Here is a 22,586-nt window from a genome sequence, read left to right as displayed (position 1 = left end):
TCAGGGTGAAGGACATCATCTTTTGTGGCATTGCTGACTAAATTACGTCCAGATTCCTGTTTTCCACAATACACTCAAAATTGATTGAGTACGTCATTTTACATCTACATCTACATCCAAACTCCGCAAGCCACCTGACAGCGTGTGGGGGAGGGTACTTTGAGTACCTCTATCGGTTCTCCCTTCTATTCCAGTCTTGTATTATTCGTGGAAAGAAAGATTGTTGTGGGCTGTGTGGACTCTAATCTCTCTGATTTTATCCTCATGGTCTCTTCGCGAGATGTACGTAGGACGGAGCAATATACTGTTTGATTCCTTGGTGAAGGTATGTTCTCGAAACTTCAACAAAAGCCCATACCAAGCTGCTGAGCATCTCTCCTGCAGAGTCTTCCACTGGAGTTTATGTATCATCTCCGTAACGCTTTTGCGATTACTAAATGATCCTGTAATGAAGCGCGCTGCTCTCCGTTGGATCTTCTCTATCTCATCTATCAACCATATATGGTACGGATTCCACACTGGTGAGCAATATTCAAGCAGTGGGCGAACAAGTGTACTGTAACCTACTTCCTTTGTTTTCGGATTGCATTTCCTTAGGATTCTTCCAATGAATCTCAGTCTGGCATCTGCTTTACCGACGATCGACTTTATATGATCATTACATTTTAAATCACTCCTAATGCCTACTCCCAGATAATTTATGGAATTAACTGCTTCCAGTTGCTGACCTGCTATATTGTAGCTAAATGATAAAGGATCTTTCTTTCCATGTATTCGCAGCACATTACACTTGTCTACATTGAGATTCAATTGCCACTCCCTGCACCATGCGTCAATTCGTTGCAGATCCTCCTGCATTTCAGTACAATTTTCAATTGTTACAACCTCTCGATATACTACAGCATCATCCACAAAAAGCGTCACTGAACTTCCGATGTTATCCACAAGGTCATTAATGTATATTGTGAATAGCAACGGTCCTACGACACTCTTACTTCGGAAGACTTCTCTCCATTGAGAATGACATGCTGCGTTCTGTTATCTAGGAACTCTTCAATCCAATCACACAATTAGTCTGATAGTCCATATGCTCTTACTTTTTTCATTAAACGACTGTGGGGAACTGTATCGAATGCCTTGCTGAAGTCGAGAAATACGGCATCTACCTGGGAACCCGTGTCTATGGCCCTCTGAGTCTCATGGACGAATAGCGTGAGCTGGGTTTCACACGATCGTCTTTTTCGAAACCCATGTTGATTCCTACAGAGTAGATTTCTAGTCTCCAGAAAAGCCATTATACTCGAACACAATATGTGTTCCAAAATTCTACAACTGATCGACATTAGAGATAGAGGTCTATAGTTCTCCACATCTGTTCGACGTCCCTTCTTGAAAACGGGGATTACCTGTGCCCTTTTCCAATCCTTTGGAATGCTACGCTCTTCTAGAGACCTGCGGTACACCGTTGCAAGAAGGGGGGGCAAGTTCCTTTGCATACTCTATGTAAAATCGAACTCGTATCCCATCAAGTCCAGTGGCCTTTACTCTTTTGAACAATTTTAATTGTTTTTCTATTATTTAATTGTTTTACAATCCATAAGTGCGGATACTTTTACGTTGTATTTGGGAGGTTTGCTTGGAATAAGCTGCCAGAAGGAACACTTCTCCCTATAAGAAAGCATTGTTCATCAACTGTGAGGCATTCCCTTGGTGTGAAATTGTGCTGAAAATTCTTTATAAATTGTTTCATAATTTACGAATTAGAGCCAGAGTATCTATTTTCTTCCGTCTGCTGTCTGTCTTGTGCTGTAGTTACCAAAGAAGAGACATCACATCAGAAAACGAGATCTCTTTTCTCTCATTGTTAAGTAGCAAACTTCTATTCCACATCCTTTGGAGTTATCCCGCACGTTTTAGCACTTGTACTGCTAAAACAGCAAGAACCGGTAAGAAAAATGAATTGAATCAGGGCGATAATTTCAATTTCAAGTGTCAGATTAGCATTTGTGTGTCTGGAGAAATTATTCTTCATTTTCTGAATATTGATTATTCCATCATCAACAAATAGTCACAGTGTATGTTATTTTTGTTTTAACGTCATTAGCTTTGTCTTTCAGTCTTGGTAAGTAACTTATTATATTATGAGATCGCATTTTCAGATTTTTTTTACTCCAATTAGTGGTTCCTTCAATTCCTATGAATTCCTTTAAATCAGTATCCTCACCTTTCTCTTATCATTCACTTGCCCCTATTCTGTCTGAGAGCTATGATTTTCTAATAGTAGATTTTCGCTATCACAGTCACTAATGTTATTATCACAGTTGAGAAGTTGTTCTCCTGTATCATATTCCTCTGGCCACTTTATCCAAACATTAGGGTCGGAGCTTCTCTCTGCCATAATGGAAATTATACATTTTTCTGAAATAAAAAAGAATATAAATAAATAAAATGAAAAACTGATTAATGTATGCATCAAATAGATCCCTCCCAGGGGTCCACAACTCTTTTGTGGATATGTGTGTGATGAACACAGGACCCTGAACTAGTGCCGCTCTCTTTCCTTTCCAGGCTGCATGCCTTCCTTTTCCACATCCCTCCCTATCCCTCCCCCTGTAAACCGAGCGAGGTGGTGCAGTGGTTAGCACACTGGACTCGCATTCGGGAGGACGACGGTTCAATCCCGTCTCCGGCCATCCTGATTTAGGTTTTCCGTGATTTCCCTAAATCGCTTCAGACAAATGCCGGGATGGTTCCTTTGAAAGGGCACGGCCGATTTCCTTCCCCATCCTTCCCTCACCCGAGCTTGCGCTCCGTGTCTAATGACCTCGTTGTCGACGGGACGTTAAACACCAATCTCCTCCTCCCCCCCTTCCCCTCCCCCCCCCCCCCCCCCCCGCCTCGCCACCCCGCCCCTATCCCCTTGCAGGTCCATGTGTTACAAAATGCCCGAGGTATTCCTGCCTGTCATAAGAGGCGACTAAAAGGAGTCTCGCACGTTTTGGCCTTTATGTGATGGTCCCCTGTTGGGTTTGTTTGACCTCCACCCTTCTAAATTTTCCCAAAGAGCAAGCCAACTGGGGAAGGTCGCCTTACATGGTGCATCATGTCCATCGTGCATTGAGATCTTTAGCCCACTTTCTCTTCGTCACATTGCAGTCCCACTCATTCTCCATCTCTTGGGCGACGACACCTTCCTGTGTGCTTTTTCCACCATGCACTATGCAGTGTCGCTTTCTGCGCTGACGATGACCATATACTTCTTAGCACCTCACATCCAGCATGGTAGCCAGTCCGTTGCGGTGGGGCTGCCATGTACCCTGTTGGTTGTAGCCCCCTGACATCACAGGGATCGCTCTGCTGATGCCTGCGCCACTAACTCCCTAGGTATGCCACGGAGTAGTTGCCCATCGCCCTGGGGCATCAGGACTCCTGGCAATGCCCATCCTGCTAGGTAGCCTTTGCTGAGGCTGAGTGGTGCCCGTTGGAGGGCCCCTGGCCAGAGTGGGTAGCATCAGGGTGGATGACACGCTATAAAGTGTAGTACGTCATCTCTTGCTGGTGGTCTGCCGCCAGCAGTCTCTGAGCGGGCAAAGTCTAACTTCATTGCTAAGAAATATGACCCCAAATCGTTCCCCTCCCTAGCCACACCATGGGAGCAATGCCCGGCTAAGGATGGCAGTGAAGCTTATTCACCCTGGTACCTTTTATGTACGAGAGTTGATGGAAATCTTTCATGTCCATGAAGCATCAATTTTTTGTGGAGCATTTGGAGGACAAGTTAGGGGAGATGGAGTGCTTGTCCAAAATGCGCTCTGCGTCAGTCTTGATAAAAACAGCTTCCCCTGCCCAGTCACGGGCATTACTCGCTTATGACAAGTTGGGGAATGTTTCTGTTACCATCACGCCCCATAAGAGCTTAAATATGGTCCATGGTATTATGTTCCACTGGGACCTTCTTTTGCAGTCTGACAACGAGCTGCCCACCAATTTCGAGTGGTGAGGTGTTCATTTCGTGCAGCGTGCCCATCGGATTCCAAGGGATAATCAGGTTGCCACCGGTACCTTCATCTTGACCTTCGAGGGTGACACATTGTCCAAGAAGGTCAAGTTCATTGTTTACTGCTGTTATGTCAATCCATACATCCCTCCCCCAGTGCGGTGCTTTAAGTGCTGGAAGTTGACCATATGTTCCCGCTGTACTCCCAGCATCACATGTCGAGAATGTAGATGTCCATCACATCCCAATACTGCAAGTGCCCCACCTCCCACCTGTGTCAACTGCGGAGAGCATCGTTCACCTTGCTCGCCAGACTGCAGGATTCTCCAGAAAGAACCTGAACCAACTGACCTACACTGAGGCTAAGAGGAAATTTTAGCACCTACATCCTGTGGCTTTGACCTTCTCTTATGCCAACGCTCGAGAACAATTGTAGCCCCATCAGTTCCTTGCATTCCTGTCACCTCTCAGAACCAGAAGACTACACCTTCCCCCTTGATGGTAGGGGGCACTTCCCTCCCTGTTACTCCTGCACCGCCCCAACCATCAGGGATATCAGTCCCCACTTCTGAGCCAGAGAGCGTAACTCTTCTTCGGCTCCTCTCGCCATGAAGGGGTGCCTTGGTTCCATCCCTTCCAAGGTTTCTGCTAGTGGGAAAGACGACACCCATCAGGGGCTGAAGAGCCCAAAAAGCAGCTGGTTGTATGGCTCCACTCTTATCCTCAGTCCTGGAGACTGAATCAGTGAAGTCCTCCCAGCCAGGGAAACCCAAGGAGCAGTGAGAGAAATCCAAAAAGAAGATCCCAAAGACCAAGGGAATTGCGGTGGCACCCACACCACTGCTACCTACAAGCTCCGCGTCTGGTAATGAGGTGGAGATTCTGGCGTCCACTGAGGACCTAAATCTCGCTGGACCCTCAGACACAATGGATATAGACTGCTCAGGCAATAAGTCGGTGGCAGCAGGTGACCGTCAGGTGTAAACTGCCTCATTTAGTGTTTCATGCCTTCTCAGTCTCACTGTCACATAATCCTCCAGTGGAATTGCGACGGTTTTTTCCACCGCCTCTTCAAACCACTCTTGAAGCTGTGGCTGTCAGAATAAGAATGACACAGGAAATAACTGTCTGCATTGTATATCTTCCTCCAGATGGTGCAGTACCCCTGAATGTATTAACTGCACTGATTGATGAACTCCCTAAACCTTTCCTACTTTTGGGAGATTTTAATGCCCATAACCCTTTGTGGGGTGGCACCGTGCTTACTGGTCGAGGCAGAGATGTCGAAACTTTACTGTCTCAGCTCGACCTCTGCTTCTTAAATACTGGGGCCGCAACACATTTCAGTGTGGCTCATGGAAGTTACTCGGCCATTGATTTATCAATTTGCAGCCCAGAACTTCTCCCATCTATCCACTGGAGAGCACATGACGACCTGTGTGGTGGTGACCAATCCCCATCTTCCTGTCACTGCCCCGGCATCAGGCACACGGACACCTGCCCAGATGGGCTTTGAACAAGGCGGACTGGGAAACTTTCACCTCTGCTGTCACTGTTGAATCTCCCCCCTTGATGTGATGGTTGAGCAGGTGACTACAACAATCCTGTCTGTGACAGAAAATGCAATCCCTTGCTCTTTAGGGTACTCCCTGAGTTAGGCAGTCTCTTTGTGGTCGCTGGAAGTTGCTTAGGCAATTAAGGAGCATCAGCGAGCTCTACAGCAGCATAAGCGGCACCGTTCCCTGGAGCACCTCATAGTCTTTAAGCGGCTCTGTGCCCGTGTTCGCCAACTTATCAAACGACGGAAACAGTAGTGTTGGGCAAGGATCAAATGTGTTTTTGGGTACCAGACCCAACAGGTGTTCCTGGTGTTAACACAAATGGCATGTTTTCTACAGACACAGTCGCGGTTGCCAAGCACTTTGCTGACCACTATGCTTGAGCCTCGACATCGGAGAATTACCCCCCAGCCTTTCGCACTCTCAAACAGCGACTGGAATGGAAAGTCCTCTCGCTCACTACACTCCACAGTGAATCCTATAATGCCCCATTTACAGAGTGGGAGCTCCTCAGTGCCCCTGCACATTGCCACGACACAGATCTTGGACAAGATCGGATCCAGAGTCAGATGATTAAATATCTCTCATCTGCCTACAAGTGACATCTCCTTGTCGTCTTCAACCGCATCTGGTGCGATGGCGTCTTTCGTCGCAATCGCAGGAGCGCCATCATTCCAGTGCTCAAACCCGGTAAAAACCCGCTTGATGGGGATAGCTATCATCCCATCAGCCTCACCAACATTCTTTGTAAGCTGCTGGAACATATAGTGTGTTGGTGGTTGGGTTTGGACCTGGAGTCACATGGCCTACTGGCTCCATGTCAGAGCGGCTTCCGCCAGGATCACTCTACCACTGATAATCTTGTGTCCCTCGAGTCTGCCATCCGAAAGCCTTTTCCAGACTCCAACACCTGGTTGCCGTCTTTTTTGATTTACGAAAAGCGTATGACATGACCTGGCAACGTCATATCCTTGCCACATTATACGAGTGGCGAGTCTGAGGCCCGCTCCTGATTTTTGTCCAAACTTTCCTGTGGCTTCGTACTTTCCATGTCCTAGTTGGTGCCTCCCATAGTTCCCCCCCCCCCCCCCTCCCCCCATATACAGGAGAATGGGGTCCTGCAGGGCTCTGTATTGAGTGTATCTCTATTTTTAGTGGTCATTAATGGTCTACCAGCAGCTGTAGGGCCGGCCGTCTCCCCTTCTCCATATACAGATGACTTCTGCATTTTGTACTGCTCGACCAGTACTGGTGTTGCTGAGCAGTGCCTACAGGGAGCCATCTAAAAGGCGCAGTCATGGGCTCTAGCCCATGGTTTCCAGTTTTCAGCCGCGAAGTTGTGTGTCATGCATTTGTGTCGGCATCGCACCATTCATCCAGAACCAGAACTTTACCTTATTGATGATCCACTCACTGTAGTGGAGACATATCGATTCTTAGGACTGGTTTTCAACACCTGATTGACTTGGCTTCCTCATCTTCGTCAGCTTAAGCAGAAGTGCTGGCAGCACATCAATGCCCTCCACTGCCTGAGCAACACCAACATGACTGCAGATCGCTCTACACTGGTGCAGCTCTACAGAGCCCTTGTTCAATGCTGTCTTGACTATGGGAGTGTGGTTTATGGTTCGATGGTGTCCTCAGCATTGCATGTACTCGACCCAGTGCACCACTGTGGCGTTCTCCTAGTGACAGGAGCTTTTAGGACGAGTCCGGTGACCAGCATCCTGGTGGTGGCTGGAGTCCCTCCATTGCAGGTTAGGCATACAGAACTGCTGGCCAGTTACATTGCACATGTTCATAGGTCTCCTACACATCCGAATTACCGTCTCCTTTTCTCACCCACGGCAGTTCATCTCCCACATCCGCAGCCCAGGTCAGGGCTTCAAATTGCAGTTCGTGTCCGATCCCTTCTTTCCAAACTAGAGTCTTTGCCTTTACCACGTATACTTGAGGTCCATTCACGTACACCTCCATGGTGTGCACCTAGGCCACAGCTTCCTCTGGACCTTTCACATGGCACTAAGGACTCGGTTAACCCCGCAGCTCTCCGCTTCCACTTCCTCTTGATTCTTGACATGTACCGAGGCCATGAAGTGGTTTACACCAATGGCTCGATGTCTGATGATCACGTTGGCTTCGTGTATGTCCATGGTGGACATATTGAACAGCAGTCCTTGCTCGATGGCTGCAGTATTTTCACTGCTGAGCTGGTGGTTATATCTCATGCTCTTGAGCACATCCGTTCATGCCATGGGGAGTCGTTTCTTCTGTGTACCGACTCCTTGAGCAGCCTACAAGCTGTCAACCAGTGCTACTCTCATGACACTTTGGTAGCGACCACCCAGGAGTCCCCCCCCAGGGGGTCCACAACTCTTTTGTGGATACGTGCGTAGCGAGCACGGGACCCCGAGCTAATGTGGCCTTCCTTCCTTTCCGGGCTGCATACCTTCCCTTTCCGCATCCTTCCCCATCCCCCATCTTCGCCCCTCCTCCCCTCAGCTCTGGCTCTTTCCTTCCCTTTCTCCCCATCTGGGAGTATGGTTTGTGCCTACGTCCGGAGACGGACGCTCGAAAATGTAACGCATTCTTCGCCTTCTTTGCTTGTATGTCTTCTTCCTTCCTTTGTCCTTCTCTTTTCCTTACCTCTTCTCTTTACCCTTTTCTCTGCTGCAGCGTTTGAGACCTCTCTTCTTTCCTTTCCCTTTCTCTTTCTTCCTCCCTGTGCGTGTCTGAAGGCCGACCCACGCATTTTTGTGCGTAGCCGGTGACGGAGTAACGCGTAATTCCCCGCCCCGGGTAGACAGGTAGGACACGTACGTACCCCCTGGTAACGGCCAGGCCCAGGGAGGGGTGATTACCCGAGCTGATACCTTCCGAAAGTGCCGATTGGTCCCTCCGTCCGTTTGTCGGGAGGTGTGACCTGAGGTGTGTGAACAATCACCTAAGGCGGGAGTGCCCTCAGAGAGGGCCCCCACAAGGGAGGAGCGCACCATCGGAGACGCCGGTAATCATGGGGGATTCTTCCGCAATGGTTTCCTCACCTTCCACTATGTCTGCTCAGAAGCGTAAGTATACTGAGTCTCAGCCACAGACGGTTCTTCCATCGTCGCCACAGTTCCTTGTTGTTTCTTGGTCTGACGAAGGTCACGACTTCTCCACGGTCAACCCTTTCATTATTCAGAAAGGTGTCGACGCAATTGCAGGTCCTGTAAAGTCTTGTTCCAGATTACAGAATGGCACCTTGTGGTTAGAAACAGTCAGTGCCCTCCAGGCACAAAAATTGCTGCGTACTTCACTGCTCCACACCTTCCCTGTCCGGGTTGAAGTGCACCGCACTTAAAATTCCTCGCGTGGAGTCATTTATACACGCTCCCTCGATGGATGGTCTGACGAAGAAATTCAGCACCACCTGTCTGACCAGGGCGTAACGGCTGTTCATAGAGTTATGAAAAGGGTTGACACGAACATCATTCCAACCCGCACTGTCTTCTTGACGTTTGACAAAGTTCAACTTCCATCGAAAATCAAAGCAGGCTAAGAGATAATTTCCGTTTGCCCTTACGTCCCAAACCCTGCGCGATGCTATCGGTGTCAGCGGTTCAATCACACCAGCCAGTCCTGTTCCAATCCGGCCAAATGTGTTACGTGTGGCAAGGATGCCCATGAGGGTGCTTGTCCACCTCCATCCCCTCGCTGCATCAACTGTATGGGTGACCACGCTGCTTCCTCTCGAGATTGCCCCGTTTTTAAGGACGAAAAGCTCATCCAGGAAATCAGAGTGAAGGAAAAGGTGTCGAAAAGGCTCGAAAATTATTCGCCAGTCGACAGCCCACCGTGCCTCAGACAGGAAAATACAGCACTGTCCTTGCTTCTCCTCAGCCAACAAAGGAGGCGCCCACGCAGACTTGCGACCTCACCTTTAGTGCCACGGTCGTCAGATCGGCCAGCACAAAGATCGACCTTTCAACCTCACCACTTTCGCCTGCCCACTCTATGGCTCACCCTTCATCGGGTTCTGCTAAATCTCGAGCCCAAAAGTCAGACACCAAGACTTCGAAAAAAGAGCATACCCATGAAGATTTTTTACGTACCCAACTTCACATCCATCGGTTCCTCCTTCATCTAAACATCATAATTCCAAGAAGGCTACAAAGAAACCAGTTCATCTCCTTCTCCGCCAAGGCGTGTCCCATCTACAGCACCACCTGGCGGAAATCGCCCTCGGCCGTCTTCTGTGTCGCTGAGGCGCACTGCTGGCGGCCGATCAACCGGCCGATCGCTGGTGGCAGGAGCTCACTGGAATATCCGCGGCATTTGAGCCAATCGGGATGAATTGTCGATCTTCTTACGATCCTACTCGCCGGTCATCTTCTGTCTTCAGGAAACAAAGCTGCGTCCCCACGACCGCTTTGTTCTCCCTCATTTTCAGTCCGTTCGATATGATCTCCCCTCTGTTGAAGGCACTCCAGCCCATGGAGGACTCATGATTCTTCTCCATGATACTCTCCATTATCACCCAATTCACTTAAACACTTCCTTCCAAGCTTTCGCCGTCCGTCTTTCCCTTTCTGGATACACGTTCTCTCTTTGTACTGTATACATTATACATTCCATCGTCCACACCAATGGCACGAGCTGATCTCCTTCATCTTATTGGTCAGCTTCCACCCCCCTATTTGCTGGTTGGGGACTTCAATGCCCACCACCCGCTTTGGGGATCTCCACATCCTTGTCCACGTGGCTCACTATTGCTAGACGTCTTCCTCTGTTGAAGGCACTCCAGCCCATGGAGGACTCATGATTCTTCTCCATGATACTCTCCATTATCACCCAATTCACTTAAACACTTCCTTCCAAGCTTTCGCCGTCCGTCTTTCCCTTTCTGGATACACGTTCTCTCTTTGTACTGTATACATTATACATTCCATCGTCCACACCAATGGCACGAGCTGATCTCCTTCATCTTATTGGTCAGCTTCCACCCCCCTATTTGCTGGTTGGGGACTTCAATGCCCACCACCCGCTTTGGGGATCTCCACATCCTTGTCCACGTGGCTCACTATTGCTAGACGTCTTCCACCAAGTGGATCTAGTTTGCCTCAACACTGGGGTCCCTACATTTTTGTCTGCCTCCACGACAAATTTATCTCATTTGGACCTTGCGGTCGGTACTGTTCCGCTAGCTCGGTGCTTCGAATGGTTCGCCCTTGATGACACACACTCGAGTGACCACTTTCCATGTGTCCTCAGACTGCAGCCTCAACTGCCATGTATGCACCCGCGACGCTGGAAGTTTGCCCAAGCCGATTGAACACTTTTTTTCGTCTCTAGCGACATTCGATGACAGTCACTTTCCCAGCGTTGACGGTGAGGTCACACATATTACCGACGTTATTCTTATAGCTGTGGAACGTTCAATACCACGCACCTCCGAATTGCCCCGGCGCCCCCAGTTCCTTGGTGGAACGAGGCATGCCGTGACGCAATACGTGAGCGGCGACGTGCTCTTCGCGTTTTCCGCCACCATCCTACTTTGGCCAACTGTATCCGCTATAAGCAGTTCCGTGCGCGATGCCGTCGTGTCATCCGCGATAGCAAGAAGGCAAGCTGGAAATTCTTTATTAGCTCATTTAACACCTTCACTCCCTCCTCGGAAGTTTGGAGTCGGCTTCGACGGTTCTCAGATGCGCCTAGTTTCTGCCCGGTCTCTGGGCTCACTGTCGCGCATGATACATTAGTGGACCCCGTCGCAATTTCTAACTCATTGGGTCAGCACTTTGCTGAGATGTCGAGCTCTTCCAATTACCCGCCAGCGTTTCTCCCGAAGAAACGTGCAGCGGAAGTGCGACCTCTTACTTTCTCCTCTCCAAATCGCGAAAGCTACAATACTGTTTTCTCCATGCGGGAACTCCACTATGCACTCTCTTCTTCTCGCTCCTCCGCCCCAGGACCGGATGGTATCCACGTCCAAATGTTGCTGCATTTATCAACCCATAGTCTGCGTTACCTCCTTCGCCTTTATAATCGAATTTGGACCGACAGTACTTTTCCCAGGCGATGGCGGGAAGCTATCGTCATTCCTGTTCCGAAACCTGGAAAGGACAAACATCTCCCCTCTAGCTATCACCCCATTTCTCTCACGAGTAGTGTCTGTAAGGTTTTGGAGCGTATGGTGAATTACCGTTTAGCTTGGTGGCTGGAATCCCGCAGTCTTTTAACACCTGCCCAATGCGGATTCCGAAAGCATCGTTCTGCAGTTGACCATCTTGTTGCTCTCTCCACTTACATCATGAACAATTTTCTTCGGAAACGCCAAACAGTAGCAATATTTTTTGATCTGGAGAGAGCATACGATACCTGTTGGAGGACAGGCATCCTCCGCACACTGTTCTCTTGGGGCTTTCGAGGTCGGCTGCCCCTTTTTCTTCACGAATTTATGGCAGAGCGCACATTTAGGGTGCGGGTGAACACTACTCTCTCCCGTACTTTCTCCCAAGAAAACGTGGTACCCCAGGGCTCCGTGCTGAGAGTTGTACTGTTTGCCATTGCCATCATTCCAATTATGGATTGTCTCCTTCCTGATGTCTTGGGCTCCCTCTTTGTGGACGATTTTGCGATCTACTACAGCTCCCAATGGACCAGCCTTCTTGAACGACGTCTTCAAGGATGTCTCGATCGCCTCCACTCTTGGAGCATCGAAACCGGCTTCCGTTTTTCACCCAGAAAGACCGTTTGTGTTAATTTTTGGCGACGTAAGGAGTTTCTTCCACCCTCCTTACATCTAGGACCTGTCAACCTTCCGTTTTCAGACGTCGCTAAATTCTTGGGTCTTATGTTTGACGGAAAACTATGCTGGTCCTCCCACATTTCGTATCTTTCGGCTCGCTGTCTGCGATCCCTCAACACCCTCCGTGTCCTAAATGGTACGTCCTGGGGAGCGGACCGAGTGGTCCTTCTCCGCCTCTATCACGCCTTAGTGCGCTCGAAATTGGACTATGGAAGCATAGTCTACTCCTCTGCTCTGCCGTCTATTCTTCGGCGTCTCGACTCTATCCACCACCGTGGATTACGTTTAGTGTCTGGAGCTTTTTACACCAGCCCTGTGGAAAGCCTTTATGCTGAGACTGCTGAACCTCCGCTGTCCAATCGGCGAGCAGTCCTTCTGAGTCGTTATGCTAGCCATCTGTCTTCCATGCCTGCTAATCCAGCCCATGACATATTTTTCGACGCCTCCTTTGATGTAGGGTATGCAGGCCGCCCCTCCTCCCTACTACCACCGGGAGTCCGCTTCCGTCAACTGCTCCATTCTCTTTCCTTCCGCTTTCCTAAAACCTTCTTGACAACTTGGGGTACAGCACCGCCTTGGCTCCGTCCCCGGATCTGCCTGCTCCGTGACCTTTGTCGATTTCCCAAGGATGGTACCCCTTCACTTGTTTATCGTCAGGCATTTGCTGCTCTATGTGCACAAATGAAGGAAGCCACATTTATTTACACCGATGGCTCGAAAACATCGTTAGGTGTAGGGAGTGCCTATGTTGTTGGCAACACCCCAAATCACTTTCGGCTTCCCGACCAGTGTTCGGTCTATACTGCGGAGCTTTACGCTGTTCTCCAGGCTGTCCACTACATCCGCCGCCATCAGCGGATACAGTACATTATCTGCTCAGATTCTCTCAGCTCTCTCCTCAGTCTCAAAGCTCTTTACCCTGTGCACCCTCTGGTCCACTGCTTGCTCCACTTGGAGGGCGTCTCGGTGGCGTTCCTCTGGCTCCCGGGACATGTTGGTATCTGTGGAAATGAGGCGGCCGATATTGCGGCCAAGGCTGCTGTCTCTCTTCTCCGGCCAGCTATTCCATCGATTCCCATCGCCGATCTACGGAGCGTTTTATGTCATCGTGTTACTCTTTTATGGCACGCACATTGGTCGACACTTCCCAATAATAAATTGCGGGTCGTGAAAGCTCTTCCTTGTGCTTGGACGTCTTCCTCCCGAACGCGTCGTCGGGAGGCGGTAATTTTAACTAGACTCCGGATAGGGCACTGTCTTTTTAGCCATCGACATCTTTTAAGCGGCGATCCTCCCCCACTCTGTCCCCACTGCTCTCAGCTGTGGACGGTAAGACACCTTTTAATTGAGTGCCCCTATTTTAATCCGTTACGCTCCCGTCTACAGCTGTGGCGTGATATATCGTCGATTTTAGCAGATGACACGCACTCAGCCGATCGCGTTCTCGAATTTATTAGTGCCAGTGAAATGACGTCAGTCATTTGAATGTTTTTTTGGGGACAACCAACCACATTCTGTAGAGGATTTTTAAGCCTTCGTTCTGTTTTTAGTTTCTCCAATTTTATGACTTTTGTTCCCATTGCTGCTGATTTCCATTTTCGGTTTTTTACTGTTTCCTAAGTCACGGACCGGGCGCTAATGACCATAGCAGTTTTGCGCCCAAAAAAAAAACAAAAACAAAAAAAAACAAAAAACAAAAAAAACCAGGAGTCCATCTATACCCTGGAATGGTCCAGTCGTTCAATGGTGTTTGTCTGGACCCCGGGTCACGTTGGAATCCCAGACGAGAAACTTGCTGACAGGCTATAAGGAAAACGCTTATGGAGATTAGCTTCTCTGCAACTGACCTGCGTTCAGTACTATGCCGCAGGGTTTTGCGGCTTTGGGAGATAGAATGGCATAACCTCAATATGCACAACAAACTGCATGCCATTAAGGAGACTAAGAATGTGTGGAAGACCTCAACATGTGCGTCTCGTAGGGATTCTGTGGTTCTCTGTCGGCTCCTCATTGGCCATGCTTGGGTGACACACGCCTACCTCCTGCGCCATGCTGACTCGTTGCCATAAATTTTAGCTGCTAACACCTCATTGGCTAATTTAGTTTTATGTTTTATACGTGATGGTGGGTTTTATCATTCTATATAAGTTTTCGCACATGTCCTTTGTCACTTTGTGTTCTCCACTCTAATGCCTTTAGGTTGGATGTTTGAATGTGTCGCAGAGTGGCTGGCTTTTCCTTTTTATTCTTGTGGTCGGCCAGCCACGGTCATCTGCTCTCTTGTTTTTATCCTTTCTACCTGTTTCTCGCTTCTCTCTGTGGTTTTCTTTTCCTGTTTCGTCCATAGTAGCATGGTTGTCCTTCCGTCGTTCTTCTGGTTCTTCCATTCTCCTGTTATTGTGTTGTACGTCTCCTTTCTTTTCTTCTTTCCCTTGTGCAATTATTTTACCGCGAATGAAGAACCGGTGACCTCGCAGTTTGGTCCCTCCTCCCCCCCCCCCCCCCCTCCTTTTAAACAAACCAACCAACCAATGATTATGACTGTAAGATGTAGTTTCTCTTATTTGCTCTCTATGCTGGAAAGTCTGTCCCCACTTTGTCCTTCTCCTTTCCTTTATTCTTCTCTTTGCCTCCTTCTCCACTGTGGCATTTGAGACCTTTCCTTTTCTTTTTTCCTCCCTTTCTCTTTCTTTCCTCCCTGTGCGTGTCTGAAGGTGGACCCAAGCGCTCCCACGTGTAGCCAGTGATGGGGTAACGAGTAATTACCAGCTCTGGGTAGACAAGTAAGACATGTACATAACCCTGCTAAAGGCCAGGCCCAGGGAGGGGTGATTACCCGAGATGGTACCTTCCGAACTTGGTGATTGATCCCTCCGTCCATTTCTCAGGATGTGTGACCTGAGGTGTGGACAATCACCTATGGCGGGAGTACCCACAGAGAGGGCCCCCACTAGGAAGGAGCGCACCATTGGAGATGCCGGTAATCATGTGGGATACTTTCGCAATGGTTTCCTCTACTTCTACAACTTCTACCCACAAGAGAAAGCCAGATGAGTCTCAGCCACGGACAATTTTTCCATCATTGCCAAAGTCGCTAGTTGTTTCTCAGTCTGACGAAGGTCAAGACTTCTCCACAGTCAATCCTTTCATTATTCAGAAAAGTGTCGACACAATTGCAGGTCCTGTAAAGTCTTGTTCCTGGTTACGAAATTGTACCTTGTTGTTAGAAACAGTCGGTGCCCTCCAGGCATATAAATTGCTTCGAACTACACTACTAAACACTTGTCCGGGTGGAAGCACACTGTACTTTAAATTCATCATGGGGGGTGGTTTATACATGATCACTTGATGGATTATCCAACGAGGATATTCAAAATTACCTGTCTGACCAGGGCGTAATCGCTGTACATCAAGTCCTGAAAAGGGTTGACAAGAACTTGGTACCAACCCCTACTTTCTTCTTGACGTTTGACAGAGTTCAACTTCCATCGAACATCAAAGCGGGATATTAGATCATTTCAGTTCACCCTTACATCCCAAACCCTATAAGTTGCTGTCATTGTCACGGTTTAATGATACCAGCCAGTCGTGTTCCAATATGGCCAAATGCTTTACATGTGGCAGGGATTCCCGTGAGGGTGATTGTCCACCTCCATCCCCTTGTTGCATCAACTGTGTGGGCGACTATGCTGCTTCCTCTAGAGATTGCCCTATTTTCAAAGATGAACGAATTATTCAGGAAATCCGAGTGAAGGAAAAGGTGTCTACCTTAGCTGCTTGCCAGTAGAAAGCCCTCTGTGCTCCCAGCAGGTAAATATAGCACTGTCCTTGCCTCTCCTCGGCCTACTAAGGAGGTAGCCACCCGAGACTTGCGATCTCACCGTTAACACCATGGTCGTCAGATCAGCCATCCTAAAGCTCGCCCATTCAACCTCCACACTATCACCCGCTCACTCAAAGGCTCAACATTCATTGGCTCCTGCGAAATCACAGGCCCCAAAATCAGATGCCCGGACTTCCAAAAAAGAGCCTACTTGCAAAGATTTTTTATGTACCCCGACCTCACAACCATAGACTCCTCCCTCTTCTCAATGTCCTGTTTGCAAGAAGGTTTATAAGAAACAAAGTTCCTCTCCCTCTCCGCCATGGCATGTCTCGTCTACAGTGCCACCCAGTGGCAGCCGCCCTCGGCTGTCTTCCGTGTCACAAAGACGCACCGCTGGCAGCCGATCAACCGGCCAATCATTGGTGCAGGAGCAGCCCCTGAACATTCTATGGATCAGGATCTTCTGCCTTTGGCTGAATGCCATTCCATGCCATCGGCCGCCAGCTCTCAGCGGTCGTTGAATTGATGGCAACCATGGTGAGCTTTTCCCTTTTCTGTCCACCCTATGTCGGTTATCCATTGGAATATCTGGGGAATTTGCTCCAGTTGGAATGAATTGTCAATCCTCTTACGATCCTACTCCACGCCCATCTTCTTTCTTCAGGAAACAAAGCTACATCCCCATGATCGCTTTGTCTTCTCTCATTTGCATTTGACCCAGTTTGATCTCCCCTCTGTTTATGGCACTCCAGCACATGGGGACTTATAATTCTTCTCCCTGATACTATCCATTATCACCCAATCCCCTTAAACAGTTCCTTCCAAGCTGTCACTGTATATCTTTCCCTTTCTGGATACACCTGTCTTTGTACCATATACATTCCATCATCCACACCAATGGCAAGAGCCGTTCTCCCTCATCTCCTTGGTCAGCTCCCACCCTCCCTATTTGCTGGTTGGGGACTTCAATGCCCAACATCTGCTTTGGGGATCTCCACATCCTTGTCCGCGAGGCTCCCTCTTGATTGACCTCTTCCAAGTGGATCTTGTTTGCCTCAACTCTGGGGAACCTACCTTTTTGTCTGTCTCCATGTCAACCTTCTCTCATTTGGACCTTTCGGTCGGTGCTGTTCAGCTATCTTGGCACTTTGAACGGTTCACTCTTGCTGATACACACTCAAGTGACCATTTTCCATATGTCCTTAGATTACAGCCACAACTGCCATATATGCGTCCGAGACACTGGAAGTTTTCCCAAGCTGATTGTACATTTATCTCCTCTCTGGCAACATTCGATGACCGTCAATGTCTTAGCATTGACGATCAGGTCACTCATGTTATGGAAGTTATTCTTACAGCCGCAGAACATCCAATACCTTGTATCTCCCCTTCGCCCTGGCGCCCCCCAGTTCCTTGGTGGAACAAGGCATGCCCTGATGCAATATGTGAATGAAGATGTGTTCTTCACATTTCCCACCATCATCTTAAGTTGGATAACTGTATCTGCTATAAGCAGTTACGTGCACAATTCCGTCGCATCAGCTGCAATAGCAAGAAGGCAAACTAGGATTTCTTTACCAGCTCCTTTAACACCTTCACTCCCTCATCTGTAGTTTGGAGTCGAATTTGATGGTTATCCAGCATGTGTAATTTCTCCCTGATCTCTGGGCTAACTGTCGCGCGAGATACCTTAATGGTCTCAGTCACAATTTCTAACTCATAGGGTCAACACTTTGCTGAGATTTTGAGCTCTTCAAATTACCCGCCAGCTTTTCTCCTGAAGAAATGAGCAGCAGAAGTGGGACCTCTTACTTTCTCCTCTCAGAATCACGAAAGCTGTAATACCATTTTCTCTATGCGGGAACTCCAAGACACGCACTCTCTTCCTCACGCTCTTCCGCCCCAGGACCATCCTTCTCCTTTATAATCGAATTTGGACCGACAGTGTCTTTCCCAGAACATTGCGGAAAGCTATCATCATTCCTTTTCCGAAACCTGGTAAGGACAAACATCTCCCCTCTAGCTATCGCCCCATCTCTCATACCAGTAGAGTATGTAAGATTTTGGAGTGTATGGTAAATTGCCGTTTAGGCTGGTGGTTGGAGTCTCGAAACCTTTTAACACCTGCCCAATGCAGTTTCTGAAAGCAGTGTTCTGCAGGTGACCATCTCGTTGCTCTCTCCACTTATTTCGTCAACAATTTTCTCAGGAAATGCCAAACGGTAGCAATATTTTTAGATATGGAGAGGGCATACGGAACCTGTTGGAGGACAGGCATTCTCCGCACACTGTTCTCTTGAGGCTTTCAAGGTTGGCTACCCCTTTTCATTCGTGAATTTATTACAGAGCACACATTTAAGGTGTGGGTGAAAACTGCCCTCTCCCATACTTTCTCCGAAGAAAATGGGGTGCCCTACGGCTCCGTGCTGAGTGTTGTACTGTTTGCCATAGCCATAAATCCAATTATGGATTGTCTCCTTCCCGAATGTCTCAGGTCCCTCTTTGTCGATGATTTTGCGATCCACTAAAGCTCTCAACGGACCAGCCTTCTTGAACGAAGTCTCCAAGGATGTCTCAATCGCCTCCACTCATGGAGCATCAAAACCGGCTTCTGGTTTTCTCCCAGTAAAACCATCTATGTAAATGTTTTGGGTCGTACGGAGTTTCCTCTGGCTTCCCTACATCTAGGCCCTGTCGATCTTCCGTTTGTACGCATTGGCAAATTCTTGGGACTTAAGTTTGACAGAAATCTGTGCTGGTCTTCCCACGTTTCATATCTTTCGCCTCGCTGTCTGCAACTCCTGAACACCCTCTGTGTTGAGACTGGTAACTCCTGGGAAGTGGGCTGAGTGGTCCTTGTCCCCGTATATCACGTGTTAGTGCACTCGAATTGGACTATGGAAGCATAATTTACTCCTCTGCATGGCTGTCGATTCTTTGGTGTCTCAACTCTGTCCACGACCATGGATTGCGTTTAGCATCTGGAGCTTGTGCACCAGCCCTGTGGAGAGACTTTACGCTGAGACTGCTAAACCTCCGCTGTCCAATCGGTGAGCTGTCCTACTGAGTTGTTACGCTAGTCATCTGTCTTCCATCTCATCTGACCTATGCATTTTTTGTCAACGCTTCCTAGGATTTAGGGTTTGCGGGCCACCCTTCCTCTCTACTACCACCGGGAGTCTGCTTCCGTCAACTGCTACATTCCACTTCCTTCCAGTTTCCTAAATCTTTCTTGACCAATTGGGATATGGCACCACCTTGGCTTCGCCCCCAGACCTGTATTCTCCATGACCTCTGTCAGCTTCACAAGGTTAGTACCCCCCCTATAGTTTATCGACGGGCATTTGTTGCTATATGTGCACAAATGGAGGATGGCACATTTATTTACACTGAGGGATCAAAGACCACATTTGCTGTTGGGAGTGCCTTTATTGTTGGCGACACCCCTATTAGATTTCGGCTTCCCGACCCGGTTTTTACTGTGGAGCTTTACCCTGTTGTCCAGGTTGTCCAACACATCTGTTGCCATAAGTGGATACAGTATATTATATTCTCGGATTCGCTCAGCTCGCTTCTCAACCTCTAAGCTCTTTATTCCGTTCACCATCTGGTCCACTGGATTCAGGACTGCCTCCACTTGCTCGACTTGGGGGGGGGGGGGGGGGCATCTCTATGGCATTCCTCTGGATCCCAGGGCACGTTGGTATCCGTGGAAACGAGGCAGTCGATATAGCGGCCAAGGCTGCAGTTTCTCTTCTTCGGCCCACTGTTTGCATAGTTCCCTTTGTCGATCTACAGAGCATTTTATGTCATAGTGTTGCTCCTTAAAGGTGCACACATTAGTCAGCACTTCCCGATAATAAATTACCTGATGACAAATCTCTTCCCTGTGCGTGGACTTCTTCCTCCCGGCCTTGTCGTAGGGATGAGGTAATTTTAACTAGGGATAGGGCACTGCTTTTTGTAGCCATCGACATCTTTTAAGTGGCGATCCTCCCTCACTTTGTCCCCACTGCTCTCAACCGTGGACGGTGAGACATCTTTTATAATTTACATCAGGACTATGTTGACGGTCCACTACTTTTGTACTGTCCGTGATAAACTATATTGAATTGTAAAAAGTAAACTTTCAGAGTTGGAAATGTCACAATTAATAAAATAATCCACGCTATTATGCCACGGTCGGATGGCTTTCACGTTAAAGCCCATTTCCTTCCCATCTCCAGAGGACATTTTTAAGGGGTGAGTGTAGCTTTAAGAGTCCAGTTCACACCCTGGCTCACTACTGACTGCAGCAAAATTCTGTTTTACGGGTGCTCCCATGCAGTGGTGTGACGTCACATGCTTTGAATACCCGAGCACAATTAGCTGTTGTCAGTTGCTGTTGTCCACTATTGCTACCACCTGTGATGGAAGACTAGTACACATTTTCTTCATCAGGGTAATCTACAGACTCGCCTGAAAGATACAGGACCACCTAAAATTACCCAGGGATGTTCGAAAACTGCTGAAAAATGTAGGAATTTATAAGATTCCTTGCAATTATAGGGAGGTGTCTGGGTACTATAAAAAGAATGGTCAAAAAACGAGTAGAAGAGCACTAGGGCAACTTGAGATGGGGGAAGATTTGACAGATCAGCTGTTGTGGAACATGCTTTGCATCCAGGTGACCACCACATTCATTTGGATAGGACTCAGGTACTGGCAGCCATAAGCAGTACCACGAAAGGCCATAAAGAGATGCTATAGAGATTGTTAAACATCCCAGAAAGTTTAATAAGAAGGAAGAGGGCATGAAATTGAATATACATCTGGATCCTGGTGCTGAAGATTATGTGTACTACTCTCCCATCCTGGGGTGGTAGCAACAGTGGATGACTGCAACCAATAATGGCCAATTGCGCAGGGGTATTCAAAGCATATGATGTTACACAACTGTGCAGGAGCATATGTAGACAGAATTTTGCTGCAGTCAGTAGCGAGCCAGTGTGTGAATTGAACACTCAAAGTAGCTACGACCACAACACATTGTGTTTTAATGTGAAATCCATCCAACCATGGCATAACAATGAAAGCCAAAGTTTTAAATTTTATGTTTGAGAAATCATTCACACAGGAGAGTCGTACAAACATACCATATGACCATCGAACAGGCTTCCACACGGACAACATAGTAATAAGCATCGCAGGTATAGAGAAACAACTGAAGGAGTTTGAAAACAAATAAGTCACCAGGTCTGGATGGATTTCCAATTTGGTTTTCGAAAGAGAGCTCTACAGTGTTGTCCCCTTACATTCCTTGCATTTATCACAAATCTCTCGCCCAGCGCAAAGTCCCTAGCAATGCAAAAAAGTGCAGTTGACACCTGTGTATAAGAAGGGCAAAAGAACAGATCCTCAAAATTACTGACCAGTATCCCTGACGTCAGTTTGCTGCAGAATCCTTGAACTTATTCTTAGTTTGTACTTTACATGAAATTAACACGTTCACTGTTAAGTTCCTCAAGTTAAATATATGTAACTTTTTATGAAATTTAAAAATTTTATTTAAAAAAAAATAATATATGTACATTTTTCTCAAAAACTATTAGAGATATTTTTACAAAATTTTCTCTCTTTAATCTCTATGCATATAGTAAGCTCCTCTCTTGAGGTTTTTTGAATGTATCAAATAGGTGAATTTTAATATTTTAAAGTTGTAATTCGGTAAGCGTAATATAAAATACGTGCAAAATTCCAAGCTCCTTGTCCCATATCTCACCATATGCTCAGAATTTCAAAATTTACTGTTGAAATAACATTTCCTGGCTTCATAGAAATAAGTGAACAAAATTTTATAATTCTATTCTTTGCAGATTCTGGGAAACAGGTACATAAATGTTAAAAAACATAGTTTGAAGGAAATGCAATTTGAAGCCTAACATTTTTCCCTTATGTCACCACTTAAGAAGGCCCGAGATTTATACTCGTGATCCTCTTTCCCTTCAAGGCTTCTCTTCTGTTCTTATATATATATAAAAAATTCTTCAACTGGCCTTTTAGCTGCAGAGAGATGCTGTAAATCTATTTCTCACAAGATATCTCGAGTGAAATTTCCTACCTTAAAGCTCATTTTCTCTAATACCTTCATCCTCCCTTTGTTCACATAATTAATTACAAGAACTGCAGCATAAGTTGCAATTCTGGTGGCTTTAGCAGATGAGAACCTGGTTTGGGACATCATTTCCATATCATTTCTTTGTAGCCATCAACAATCAAGCTTCGAAAAACTTTGAAAAATGAGCATATAGAAGGTGACTTCTCGGTGATTTGTGATTTTGCTGTGAATTACACCTTTATTGTACAAGATGAATCTTGAGGTCGAACACACAAACAACATTCATCCCTTTGTAGCTTTTTACAAGGGTGGGAACA

General features: G+C 47.5%; 1 protein-coding gene and 1 non-coding gene across 4 annotated transcripts in view; both read left to right on the top strand.

The window, feature by feature from the left end:
• Positions 1–22,586, top strand: part of LOC126183880 (mothers against decapentaplegic homolog 3-like) — a 216,129-nt gene that overhangs the window by 12,330 nt on the left and 181,213 nt on the right. The window lies entirely within an intron of this gene.
• On the top strand, positions 2,621–2,693 carry Trnaa-cgc (transfer RNA alanine (anticodon CGC)). Its single transcript has one exon. It is a non-coding gene; the product is annotated as a tRNA-Ala (tRNA).

The sequence above is a fragment of the Schistocerca cancellata genome, chromosome 4 (assembly GCF_023864275.1).
Source record: "Schistocerca cancellata isolate TAMUIC-IGC-003103 chromosome 4, iqSchCanc2.1, whole genome shotgun sequence".
NCBI classification, from domain to species: Eukaryota; Metazoa; Arthropoda; class Insecta; order Orthoptera; family Acrididae; genus Schistocerca; species Schistocerca cancellata.
The sequence above is the reverse complement of the archived record's forward strand: the minus strand, read 5'-3'. Positions and strand labels throughout refer to the sequence as shown.